Source organism: Equus przewalskii, chromosome 15 (assembly GCF_037783145.1).
Source record: "Equus przewalskii isolate Varuska chromosome 15, EquPr2, whole genome shotgun sequence".
NCBI lineage: Eukaryota > Metazoa > Chordata > Mammalia > Perissodactyla > Equidae > Equus > Equus przewalskii.
Window position 1 is genome coordinate 59,900,696 of NC_091845.1, and position 14,518 is coordinate 59,915,213.

Consider the following 14,518-nt stretch of genomic DNA (forward strand, 5'->3'; position numbering starts at 1 on the left):
ATTTTACAAACAGCTCAAGCCAAGAGTTGAGGATCAGGGTCACTTGGTTCTTATCGCCACAGTACTTCCAAGCCAAAATTGCTAGAACCAGTGGTTCTACTCTTAAAACAGGGCCCTCTAATCTTTCATTATCTGAACGAAAATGGGTTTATTAATTTAGAAACACAAGTGAGTCCATTCCTGACCAACCAAATTCATACTTCTCTAACGATTGAGAAGAATTAACTCATCTAGTTAAGAGCATTAAACATCAAGCTGATCTCAAAATGTTAGTAAAACAAGCTAAATTGTTCAGAAATGCAGGGAATGCTATTATGTGGTTGCAAAGAGGAAAAACAAGATAACATTGAAATATTGCATTAATCAAGCACTAACTCTGGCTTGCTTGGGGAATGGAAGAAGAGACTCGTCTTCTTTTATCACTAGAAGGAAGCATGCCAACATGGCAAACATAAGCAACTCCAAGTGCAAAGAAGAAACCATCCCAATGAAGGGACAGGTATAGGCTCTTCTGAAAATGGATTATTTCTGTCTCCTTAAGCTCACATGTAGTACATAGAACAATCTAGCCTGCCTGGAACTTTTATTAAAAAATTGATGATTGAACTTAAAAAAAGAGTTGTTTGAAAGAGAATCATCTTTTTAACACCCCATTCTTCTGTACATCCATCTCCACTGCTCTTAAATTCCCATTTTCCTTTCATCATATCCCCATGTCTTCCTCAACTTTTATTCTAATGTCTTTTTGTAAAAATTTCATATTTTTTTAATGAAGTTCCTCCGAAAGTTCTTTCATAACTGATGGATATAAATATTTAAATGTGTATGTTTATTATATAAATATTATAACAAGAATCAGTTCACAGTTCTTAAATTAGAACCAACTGTCTACAATTCCATGTTGTCACTCCAAAAATTATTTTCCAGGGGCTGGCCCCGTGGCCGAGTGGTTAAGTTCGCGCGCTCCGCTGCAGGCGGCCCAGTGTTTCGTTGGTTCGAATCCTGGGCGCGGACATGGCACTGCTCATCGGACCACGCTGGGGCGGCGTCCCACATGCCACAACTAGAAGAATCCACAACGAAGGATACACAACTATGTACCGGGGGGCGTTGGGGAGAAAAAGGAAAAACCAAAAATTATTTTCCAAACCATATATTTATATAAAAATAGTTGCAATCTAGTTTCAGTACAATTTGGAGTTCATTTGTATATGTAACACTGTATTACAAATATTTCCATGTAAATTTCTTCCAGTAAAAATTATTGATGGTCATATCTTAAGCTCAAATCAGTAGATTAATTGATTAACAAGCTTTCTGGAATATTTAGATTAACTAGCTTTTTGAGTATTTAGGCTACTTTCTGCTTCTAAAAATATTGTTTTAAGAAATAGATCAACATTAATAATAATAATGACAGTGATAACAGTGGCTCGCAGTCAGAGCTGCCACATATGGTTGTATAGATTGAATGTGGTGCAACTCTAGACCCCTTTGCTGCACTTTTAGTCAGCATGGATGTATGCTTTTCTTATGCCCATACTCTGACAGAGGGCAGGGAAGTATTTGAATAAGGACTAGCTTAATCTAACTCACAGGATTGGGCTAACGGTGAGCTGCTTATTTACTAAACCTGTACCATGTTCCAGGCTCTGTCTAATGATCTTTTCCCACATTATCTCATATAGATCAACAATCCTTTGAGGGTTAACACTATTATTGTCAGCCCCATTTTACAGATGAGGAAACTGATACCTTAGTTTACTCAGCAAGTAGTAGGGTGAGATATGATCTAAGTTATTTCTGACTCCAGAGTCTAAGTTCACTCAACTGTTAAACTCTATGTTATACCAACTTTTAATGAATATCAATGATATCTGCATAACCACACATTATCTACATGCTAAGTACTGATTTTCTTCTCTTAGAGTCTTTCTTAACAGGTGGAATTACAGGGCCAAAGAATAGATCCATTTTTAGGATCATATCAATCGACTTTGCCACCAATAATATAGTTAACTTCCACCACATCTTTTCATCTTTCATTCGGAAAATATTTACCGATCAACTACTACTGTTCTAAGAGTTGGAGAAAGAGCAGTGGGCAAACAGACCACTTTCTTGTCTTGAAGAAGCTTAAAATTAAGTGGGAAGTTGACGAACCAGCATTGTATGCTGTTATTCTTTGTTCTGTTTCCCAATTTGATCTGTATAAAATGTTAACCTCACCATTCAGATTTTACATTTTTAATTAATGGTAGTGGTCAACATGGATTCCAGTGAACTCTAGTGATTCTTGCTCTGATGTGTATGGAGGACTGGTGGAACTGAAAGAGAAAAGACAAAAGGTGGTTAGGAATGATTTCCTCCTTCTGAACACTTGTGTAGCACTTTGTTTATACAATAGCGTCATGCTTCATGACTTAGTTACCTGTGTGAGTGTCATATCTAGAATTCTTTCAGGCAGGAGTCATACTACATAAAACTTAAAAAAAAAAATACTGTTCTTTGTGGGCAGTCAATACATAGCTGTTAAATGAATGAAAACACTACATGAATGACCAGTAATATCAAAGAACTGAATAAAATAGGAGGATTAGTAATTTATTTTGTATACACACACACAAAGACATGCAGACATATACACTATTGGGTGTCCAAATTTTCTTCTTGTTTTTTATTTTTGGCGAGAAAGATTGGTACTGAATTAACATCTGTTGCCAATCTTCCTCTCTTCTTTTTTCTCCCCAAAGCCCCAGTACATAGTTGTATATCCTAGTTGCAAGTCATTCTAATTCTTCTATGGGGGATGATATGCGGTGCGTAGGTCTGTGCCCGAGATCTGAACTGGTGAACTCTGGTCCGCCAAAGTGGAGCATGTGAACTTCACTATGCCACAGGGCCAGCCCCCAAGTCATCTTTTTTCTAAAGGAAGCCTTGGAAACCATGACTCCACACATATAATTTGTTTGAGCACACCAAATATACAATTATTTGTAATACTCTTTTGCACTGTTTCCAAATCTTGCCTGATCATACAAATCAGTTTTGAAAAATAGTCATTCCTGGGTTCCTCCTCGTAGCATATGATCTGGTTGGACTAGGAATTTATTTTTAAAAAAGTTTGCAGGTGATTCTTATAATTAGGCAAAATTTGCAAAAACTACTGTCAAAAGATATGTGACATGTCAGACCTTGCATTGCATTAAAAATATGAAAAATAGAGAGTTCTGGATAGGTAAGCACAATTTCTAGTACCTTACTTAATGCTGGTATAACAGATAAGATTTGGGGATTACTTATATGCCTGTTAGAAAAGGCTTAGATGCTCTCTGTTACGTTGCCAATCTCAGTATTAAAAATGGGCTCATAAAGTGTCCATATATAGAAGAATTAGTAAAGTTCCTTAACAAGATAAATGCTAGATATAATAGAAATGCTATAATTAGACTAGTAGAAGGGGTTACTATATTAGAAAATTCTCTCCTGAAAATAGAATTTGAGTTAAATGATGCCCACACACATGCTATGGGAGGAGGCATAGTGCCCGTTTCAAGCAAGCCTCTATGAGTCGTACCCAACCAATTCTACTCCTAAACATACAAACTTCAAGAAAGCTCTATGAAACACAGCAATTTAATTCCTATGTATAACCTAGCAGAATGTCTTTATATATTCCCAGACATGTCTAAGAATGCAAGAACATACACACACAAGAATGTTCATAATGGCGCCAACCTAGAAGCAACTCAAATGTCCATGAACTGTAAAATTGTGAAATAAACTGGAGTATATTCAGACAAGGGAATATTTATAGCAATGGCAATACACAAATTATTGCTACAAACAACATGAATGAATCTCACAAACATAATATTTGTGCAGAAGAAGCCAGGCATGACAGAGTACATTTTGCACAATTTCATTTATATGAAGTACAAAACCAGGCTAATCTATAGGATTAGATATCAGAAGAGTGATTATCTGGAGTGGCTGCTCAGTGAGAGGGGGCGCAAGAGGGCTTCTGGTGGTAGTTTTTGATCTAGATGCTCGTCAAATGAGTATGTTAATTTTGTGAAAATGTATTGGGTTGTACATTTATAATTTTTACACATTTCTAAATGTATGTCATTCACTAATATACCATTTACTTAGGAAAAAACAGCTAAATATGTTTCTCTTCAAATTCTGTGGTTGTTTCCAGGGTAGGGAAACTGCTGCTGGTTATCTTCACTGATACAGTCTCCTGTCCTACAGAGAAGAGCTACAGAGAGTTTATATAGGAAATGCATGATGATCTTCAAATGCAAAGATTGTGCCTCTTATCTACTTCCAGTCTATTATTTACTTTGAATGTGTTTTCCAATAATGACCCTATATTTGTGCTGATTCATCCTCTTGACCCTGTCAGATCCCTTCTATGAAGATAGAACAGAGAGAAGAATCCATAACTCATCCAGGTTAGTGGTTCTAATGAAGTCTGTGAAAGAATAGACAAGGGCTCAGCTCTCCAAGGGTGCCCTCTGTCAGCCATCGCGAACAGCCATTCCTTCCAGGTCAGAGGACCCCGTGGGTGAGTGTGTTAACAGTGCATGTGTATCTCTATGGCTGGAGTAACAGGTCACTGAGTCAGGAGCACTATTGCAGATGAGGACAGCGAGGTTGGAGCTGGGAATGAGCTGAGGGGCTTTTGAAAGATCAGGATTGGAAAACGGCCTCTCTAGTGGATAATGTGAGGGTTGCCCCAAGATCTCCATCAATCTCTTTGTACTATTTTGGGGCACCTCCCCTCAACCCTTTGGCGTGCTCTCCTATCCAACAGCCAGCATGTATAGTTCTTTCTCAAGGATTTTGGAGGCTCCTAGAGTTGCTTCACCAACATTTGCTGAGAGCTGAAAGTCTGGAAATATACATCTCCTTGGGGTAGCCCTTGGTGACAGCTCCAGCTCCTTCACCTCGGCTTAGGAGACTCCTGAAGCAGGAAGGACCAGGCCAAGGGTAAGGTGAGGGAGGAACACAATTAAAGGGGGCACCAAAAAAACTCAGTAATCAAGATAATATTTCAGTGCAATATTTTTAAAAATCAGAATAAATGTAAAAGTCAATGATGATCCAGGAGGCCCAGTGGCATAGTAGTTAAGTTCATGTGCTCCACTTTGATGGCCTGGGGTTCATGGGTTCAGATCCTGGGCATGGACTAACACACTGCTTGTCAAGCCATGCTATGGTGGAGTCCCACATACAAAATAGAGGAAGATTGATATAGATGTTAGCTCAGGGCCACTCTCTCTCAAGCAAAAAGAGGAAGATTGGCAACAGATGTTAGCTCAGGGCCAATCTTCCTTACCACAAAAAAAATTCATGATGATCAAAATATCAAAATCATAAATAAAGAGGATCCTCATTGTTGAGTTTTCCTTTTGCTTCAGGTTCCAATATGGTTCCACATGGCACTATTCTGAGGTGACTCCTGCTCCAGAGCTCCCCTCTAGAGGTTTCCCCACACTTTGATGGCTGGGGGCCCTGGAGGAAGGGGTTGAGTGTCCTTTTGATTTGGGGGTTTTCTTTTGCCTCACAGAATTTAAATCCCTCCCCTGGCCCACAGCCCATCTTGTTTTCCCATCTCCAACCAGTCTCCAAAGGGCACCTCTCTTCAAAGAGTCACCTCAGGTTGGCCTTCCAAGGCCCATGCTCACTCTGAGCCCCTTTGCTTTTGTCAGTGTGCTGATCCGCCGAGGCTTTTTCATGATTGTTGCACTTCCAGGTCTTTCCTTCTTCTGGTGATGATTTTGGCTCAATATCTTTTTTTTCTTTCACACAGTGGGACCCTCACTGTCCACCCCACTCTGACCCAGCTTGAGGGAAAGTTTCTGTGGAAAGCCATATTTATTGTTCTACACAAAGGTGATGTGGAGTTCGTTCCATCAAAGGCACTGGATTTGTATCATCTTATTTTTCTTGCTGATCTGTGTAATTCTGAGGATGTTTGAAGAGATTTAGTTCTAGTCAGCTGCCGTTATCTTGAGCCCCCAGAAGCGCCCCCAGTTCTTGACCCCTTATGGAGAGTCTGCTGAATCCAGACCCCTCGCCCACTCAGCTGCCTCATTTTGACTTTTTCCTGAAGGTTCTCTCCTATCCTCAGGCTGACAACATCAGAAGTGGAAAATGTGAAGCAAAGAAGAGTACACAGACCTCAACAGAGTATAATATCCCTTTCACAGAAAATAATAACCTTCCCTAAAAATATTTTACAGTTCATGAAGCTCTATTATGAAAATCAAAACCCTGGCACGTAAAAGCTCTAACTACACATGTAAACAACTACATACTCTAAGTGGAATGTAATGTTGGATTCATGTCTTTAAATTCATTTCATTACTAGCTATATTGCAGCAAATGAAATGCTGCGAAGCTAGAATGAGAAGTGACTGCACCAGTTTCCTGGTGCGTGAGTTTCATAACGTACATCTAAGGTGCCATCTCCTGGCGAGAGCTTTTCTGTGCCTCTAAACCAGAGCATCTTTGATTGTAAGCTGAAATAGGCTGTAATAATGGCATCTGGCCCATTTATTTTTAAAATAAATATCAAAGTTAAAAAGCCCTTGGTTATTATTTAATCAATTAAAAATAAGTCTTCTGAATAAGCTCTGAGGATTATAACAATGTCAATTTCCTGGATTTGATATTATACTATAGTGATGCCAGATGTTAACATCGGGGGAGGCCGGGTGATGGGTGCAAGAGGCCTGCATGTACATTTTTTTGCAATTTCCTGTGTATCTATAATTATTTCAAAATAAGCATTCTAAAAGTTAAAAAGAAAATTAAGTTAAAAAAAAAAAAAAGGAATGCTGGCGGGTACTAGAGTCTGGAAGAGGCAAGGAATAGATTTTCCTCTAGAGCCTGTGGAGAGAGCATGGCCCCATGGACACCGTGACTTCTGCCCAGTAAGAAGGAATTTGGAATTCTAGCCTGTAGAACTCTAAGAAGATATATTTCTGTTGGTTCAAGCCACCACATTCGGGATAATTTTTTACAGCAGCCAAAGGAATCTAAAACGCCATGATGGGAGGAAGTTTGCTGTGCTGATCCTGAACGTGAAGAGGGGACCCTGTGGACACTGTGGAAGCAACAGTAGATAGGGAGTAAACAGGCTTACCTTCTTGTCGACAGCTGAGGTCTCTTCTCACACAGAGATACTACTATATTACCAAACTCTTCTTCTCTTGTAACTTCTATGTGCAATGAAAAAAATGAGTCTTATCAAATTAAGTCTTTTCTATCTTATATTGCAATAGGCACATTCAAATGCTAATTAAAGTCCATCACTTTATCCTACCCTATCCTGAGTATGTAATCTAATTAGTTCTAAACCCGCCTCCCCATTTCTCATTGAGTTGACATGATGTCTTCTAGAATGTTGCAACTCAAAATGCAATTCATGGGCCAGCAGCGTCAGTGTCACCTGGGAATGGTTAGAAGTGCAGAATCTCGGGCCTCCCCCCAGATCGGCTGAATCAGAACCTGCATTTTAGCAGAACCTCAGGCGATTGTATTGTGCACGTTAAAGTTTGAGAAGCTCTACTCTAGGATTCAGGAAGTCAGCAACATCTTGAAATGGCCTCACACCGCTGAGCTTATGTGTAAATCCTTGGCCGTAGGTATTAGCCTACCAGTAAATCTCATTGCTTTAAAGAATGTCTGCTCCATATAGCATCTACTTTTTGCATTGGCTAGCAGGAGATGGTTTTGACATAATACATACCATTAGGAACATTGTAAACATGGTAGTTTCTTTAAGAAATAAAGACTATGTTTTTCCCCAGCACTTGCTCAAATACAGCTTTTATTTGTGGCTCTCTGACTGCCAGGCTTCATGTTGTTTTCTTCAAGCAATGTCATTTTGGTGCCAGCTGAGAAGGGCAAGCTCAGCCTGGCTGGGGTTTTTCCTTTCCTATTGTCACTTGCTCAGAAGTTAGCAGCCTTGCCTTCTCTGGTCCCCACTTTGAGAGCTCCGTGGGTGTTCTCAGCCTTGTAATTGCATGGAGTTTGTTTGGGAAGAGTAATGTTTCCATAGTTCCAATTGCTCTGCTTGTCTGGCTCCCCATTACCAATGTTTTCAGTCTCACTGAGGCATGTAAGGCAAACTTGTTTGTGTTGGTTCCCGTTTGCAACAATGCAGCCTTGTGACCTGATTTCACAAAAACACACAGTGCATCTCTTCCCATCTTGCCCTAATTCCTTAGATTAAAACGTTTAGAGTTTGCCCTCTTTTATCAGAATTAAGGCAAAAGTTGTATTCAATCTTTTAGCTATTCCAACACACATTTCATTGACAAGAAAAGGGCATTCTTGAAACTGATAACACGTGGACACACTCATTTTTTTCCTATTTGTTTTTAGTGAAAATAATTCTCTGGTCTATATTTGTTCCCTGGAAAACAGTTCAGTGGTCAAGAAAAAAGAAACCAAAAGAATAGCTAATTACTCAGAGAAACTCTTTGCTAATGACTTATTGAGCAAGAGAAACACAAACCTCACATTGAACTGACTTCAATCCTAGCCCCCTCTGAAACAAAGCCTCCTGAGGCTACGGACTATGCCTTCAAAGCCACAAACAGAAAATAATCCAAGAAATCGCCAGGGCCAGAGGATAAATATGAGCGAGTCAAGTTCAATTCTCCTCTCTTGGCAAGGAAAAGCAGTTACAGGAAAAATGGGAATGGATTCAAATGCTACCCATTCTTCCAACCAAATATTTGTTTAAAATAACCATATGGCCAAAAATAAATATTTCATTGATTTGATATTTGTCTTTCCTTTCTACTTCCTCCTAAGCAAACTGAGAAATGAACAGCTATGTTTTTAAACAGGATAAAGTGACTTTAAATGAAAACTATATAACAAAGTCAGATTTATTTGGATGGGAGAATCACATGAGAGCCAATGAGGGCATTATTTTTGCTCAAGAGGGAAGCTTTTCTAGTAGCCAATACCTCTGAAATTGCTATTTTCCGATGAATATTTCTTCTGTTGGCATGATATTTCATATCGTATATGGCTAGACACAGATTCTAACTCAAAATTAATGTCGATTTTATTAGTCATTGGGTAAGTAGCCATCCTAAAAGTGAAAATGTGTTTATTGTTGCAGACGGATATTTCTTTCAAAAACTATCCATGAAATGAAGAATGATGTCAAAAGAGTGTGAGTATTTCCAGAGAACTGTATAAAACAGTGTTACGGATTCTGCAGTACCCACTTGAGATAAGGAGGAAGGAATTATCAGGTCGACGTTGGCAAGGCTGTGTAACCTTGGGCCAAACAACCATTCTGAGACCCCATTTCCTGCAGGGTTAAAGGTATTGTTATGCCAGACAGATGGCGTGAAGATTAATGAGATCCCCCAAACTGAGCACCCAGCACTCTGTCTGGCCAACGGTAGATCAGTTCCTAGCTTGTTGCTCTTGTTGTCTGAAACTACATTTCAAGGGCTTTTCCTTTGGTGTATAAATTCTATACCAATGTAAAGCAAAAGGCTCCCTATAACCTGATCCATTTCTGTTCCATAATACTCTCACACAACCCCAATCCTCATGGGGCTAGAGCAAATTTGTCCTTGAGTGTGACTGAGATTATTCCCTTTTCTCACCATCCTCAGGTTTGACCCAGTCGAGGATATTGATCCTTCTGGTTCCCATCTGTGAAGAGGAAATAAGCTCCATTTAGCCTTAAACAGAGGTCCTGCAGTTCCAGCCTTGATCAGGACACAAGGACTCTGATAGCCTCCCCTGTAACAGTGTCTTCTGACAGTGTGAGGTCCCACGGAAAGATAGAGCAGCTCTGAGGCCCGCCCATGGGTTGCACTGCTTGTCAATGGACACGGTTAAGAACGTGTCACAATATATACTTGTTAATTGAGTCAGTAAATGTAAATTGTTGGGTCATATAAATAAGTTGCATTTATGCCTTCTTTTTAGTTTGCATTAGCTTCTTAAGTATCTTTAGGAACAGGATGTTATATTTGTATATCACTAAAAGTAAGAGCAACAGAAAATACTATATACTGCCCTTAAACAATGTATGTTTTCCTACGCCAAATAACAGTTTGATCAGTCCACGCATGTTACATGTACATATCCTAAACTCTGATTTTTTATAACTATTGGACTCAACTTTTTTTCATTTGAAAACTAGGAATAATAATACCTTCTTCAGGGCCAACCCCAGTGGCCCAACGGGTAAGTTTGGTGTGCTCTGCTTCAGCAGCCCACGTTTGGTTTCCAGGTGCAAACTTACATTGCTGCTTGGTGGCCATGTTGTGGTGGTGGCCCACATACAAAACAGAGGAAGATTTGCCACAGATGTTAGCTCAGGGCAAATCTTCATCAAGCAAAAAATAATAATAATACCTTCCTCACAGGGATCTTAGAAATATTAAAATAAGAGAGAGAAAGTACCTTACATAGAGCGGTGTTTGAATGTTATTTCTCTTTTATTTACTCAGTTAACAAATATTTATTGAGACACTATTATGTATTGTTTAGGTTTGGGGTTACTGGGGCCAACAGGGAGCTTACTTTGTAGTGGTAGAGTCTAACAAATGAAAAAATATATGAGATAATTTCAGATAGTCATAAGAACTATAAAGTGGTGAATATATGTTAGCTATTACTGTGTAACAAATTATAACAAAATTCAGTGGCTTAAAACAATAAGCATTTATTATTACTACAGACCAGCTAGATAGTTCTTCTTGACTCAGCCAATCTCACTCATTTATCAGTGGTCAGCTGCATGTTGACTCAATGGCTCTATTGATCTTGGCTTTTATTCTCTTACATGTGTAGGAATCAGCTGATCTATACTGAGACAACTTGGGTCTCTTGCACATGAGCTGTCATACTCCAGCAGGACATGCTTGCTCTCATGTCACTTCATTTTCATTCTATTGCCCAGATTAAATCTACAAGATTCCACCTCTTGATGGAAAGAGCTGGAAAGTTAAGAGGTATGGATACAGAGAGGGATGAAAAGTTGCTTCCATTATGGACTCAATCTATCCCAGTAAGCTTATGGCCACTTTAAGGATAGTAGTCAGAGAAGTTTCTTTGAGTAAGTGACCCTTGCGTTAAGAATGAGATGGCCATGTGAAGGCTTAAGAGCCTACCAGGCAGAGAGAACAGCTCATGCAAAGTCCCTCAGGTGAGAACTATGACCTTAGTATTTTCAAAGAATGGACAAAAGGCCAGTGTGTCTGTCCTGTTCTCCTCCATAGTGTAGGATCCACTTCCACAGATTATATGTTTGGTGGATAAGATCAGGATGACGACCTTAAGAGCACAAGTGGAAGAGCCAAAGACATAATATTCTAGGGTTCACAACTGAGTTTACCCTTTTGCTATGATCAAAAGCAATGTCATTGCTTCCAGAAAGAATTCTCGGCCTTGTAAAGGCTTCCCACCTCTAAAATCTATCAAGGCATTCAGGTTGAATTTCCTGATGTAATACACGACACAGCATCAGCTATTGCAGAAAACATTAAGCTGTATTTCTAAAGTAGATCACTTGAATCTCTACCCCAAATACCATGGGGTCTTTCTTTCTAGGGCAGGACTGTAGAATTTTTAGAAGAAGTTTTATTTTATTATGTTTTGGCTCTATCCTCACAAATATTTTCCTTCCAGTAACTCAAAGCAGAGAAAACTCTAATTCATTGCAAAAGGCACAATGAAAATGGAAATAGGAACCACAAGAGGCAGAATGGTGGGTCAAGGCAAAGTCAAACTTTTGGCCCATGTCCCCATAATATCCCCACAGACAGTAGTCTATTAGTTGCTTTAATAGGTAAGAAATGGAATCTCTAAACTTGGAGCCAGAAAGCTTGGGTTCTAGGCCTGGATCCAAGCCAAAGAACAACGTCTACGTCTTGTTCATTTTTATGTGATTAGCTCTATTGAGGAAGCATTAATTTAATACTACACAGATAGATGGCTGAATACTAGCTGTTTGGCTCACTGGGGCTGGCTGGCTGGCTGGATAAATGAATGAGACTAAAGGGAGGAAAAGGAACACAGGCCCAAGCAAGATTGCCCAAAGCCAGGTCTTTTAAGAGACTGCCAATGGATGATTAGTTTTCTCTTAGTTGGCCATAGATAGGAAAATAGACATTAATTCACTTTCAACCAAGTACTCATACCATCCCATAAAGATCAGAATCAGGCATGTGACTTTGAACAAGTCTATCAACTCCCTTGGCATCCACATTCTCATCTCTAAAATGGAACAGGCGGACTAGGTGACTTCTAGTTTCTTTCCATCTCTAACACCCTAGGGTCCTAGGATATTTACTTCTAAGTACAAAAATTTCCTTGATGATGAGGAATACATTTCAGAAGCTAAGTCTAAGTGCAGTGGCTCTTTCTGACATTTTATTTTTCAACTTGGAAAAAATGCTTGGAAAACTTGACTCTAATATCATCAAAAATATTGAATTAGAGGGGCCAGCCCCAGTGGCCTAGTGGTTAATTTCGACATACTCTGCTTCATTGGCCTAAGTTCAGCTCCCAGGCCTGGACCTATGCTGCTCATCTATCAGTGGCCATACTGTGGTGGCAACTCACATACAAAATAGAGGAAGATTGGCACAGATGTTAGCTCAGGGAGAATATTCCCCAAGAAAAAAAAAATTTAATTAGGCATTTTAAGCACATGGAATAATTATAATGAGAGGGAAAAGAAACACAGAATCCCTGTTTTCTGTGAAGTTCTTGATTTTATAATTCATCTTGTTCTATGGCCAAAGAATCTCTTTGTCAAGGGACTAATTCCACCTCACATCCCACCCCTCAAAATTCTCCATCTGATATATCTGCTGATTAGTTGGAATTCCATTCCTAGTTTAAAACACCTCTTCCCACTTCTTCCTCAGGCAATTTCCTTTTCTCATTTCATGTGGTCCTGATGGTTGAGGGAGGGGGCTTTCAAGCATATTACCGAGGTGTATCACCAGACAAGAGTGGGCACATGACCAGAGGTGGCCAATCACATTCTACTTTATAAGATTAGTTCTCAGACGGAGACACCCAGAGACAGAAATCGGTTAGAGATGACTCATCCAAGGACAGCCCTAGAGAGGTAGCTGATGATGTTTTGGTTCTAAGATTCCAATGGTTCTGCAAATCACCTGAGTTTACGACAGAATCACCTGGATGGCTTGTTATAACAAAGAGCACTGGACTCCCTCCTTAGTTCCTGATTCAGTAGGTTTGATAAGAATTTGCAGTTCTAACAAGTGCCAAAGTAATATTGATATTGCTGTTTTAGGGACCACACTTTGAGAACTATTACTTCCAGATCCACCCTGGATCCTTTCTTTCAATGAGGTCTGGTTTTCTAACACGTTCCTCATCTGAAACTATCCAGCATCCTTCTAACAAATCCAATTTTCTTGTTTAAGTTACTATAAGTCACTAGGTCAGATTCTATAACTTGCAATAGAAGTTTAGAAACATGGATTCTCGGAAGCATGGGATACTGTGGTACAATGGCTCAAGTTCTCTTGGCCAATCTAATGCTTATATTTGCTAAGGTCCACAGAAGTGTGGATGAACCCTGCCATTCACTCTTCCCTCCCTGACTTCCCACCTATCCTGGCTTAGACTTGGCAGTTATTCCTGGTCTTCAGACTCCCACATGATCTCTGCCTGAATTTCCCTGCCCCAAATACCTTCTACTTGAGCCAGCTCCTGGGTTCATAATCGCTCACACTGGGTCCCATCCATCTGGACAAGAGCCTTGGCTAAACTCATTGTCCAGGAAGTTTCATGTTTTCTTACTTCTTCTTTGGAAATATATCTCACTTTGCTTATTTATTTAAATCTTTATTTTAACATCCAAAATAAGACTTAGTTCAGCTGTTAAGTTATAATGGTGGTCTTAAAAATTTCCTTTGCATGGTGTTCCCAAAATGAATACTTATACCAAGGACACTTTCCTACTCTGCTGGGAGTAGTTTTCCAAAATTTTGACAGAATGCTTCAGCCAGCTTCCCAATTTCTCTTTGCAATCCAACAGCCCTCAAGCTAGGCTGAAAGATGTCTAATCTTTGCTTGTTTTTTATAAGATGATAAACTGATAAACTTCAAGTTCAGGTAGCCTGTGGACACAGACTTAGAGGAGTACGCCCTTTTATCTAACTCCTACCATCCCTTTGAGGTCTCAGTATAGATGTCATCTCCTCCAGGAAGTTACTTCCTGCCTCAAGACTGGTGTTGCTGCCCTGCTGTAGTTTCCATAGCAACTTCTTCTGCTCCTATTACAGACTGTTTAATAGAAATAAAATCACCTGTCTACTTTCTGTGTTCTCTTCTCCCTCCACTGAACTCGAAGCTTCTTGAAGATTGTCATTTTTGCAGGGAATAAAGTACCTAGGACAATGCCTTATCTGCTGTAGGTATTTGAAATATTTATGGGGCATTGTCTAGATATAAAATTTATCATACTCTCTGTATCAGG

At 39.5% G+C, this 14,518-nt stretch overlaps 1 long non-coding RNA gene across 1 annotated transcript; it reads right to left on the minus strand.

Moving 5' to 3' along the window:
- Nucleotides 1-958: 958 nt before the first annotated feature.
- LOC139076191 (uncharacterized) lies at nt 959-7,257 on the minus strand. The gene is made up of 3 exons (XR_011527542.1): nt 7,160-7,257; nt 2,230-2,327; nt 959-1,093 (listed from the first exon to the last, which is right to left on the minus strand). It is a non-coding gene; the product is annotated as an uncharacterized lncRNA (long non-coding RNA).
- Between the last annotated feature and the right edge of the window lie 7,261 nt (nt 7,258-14,518).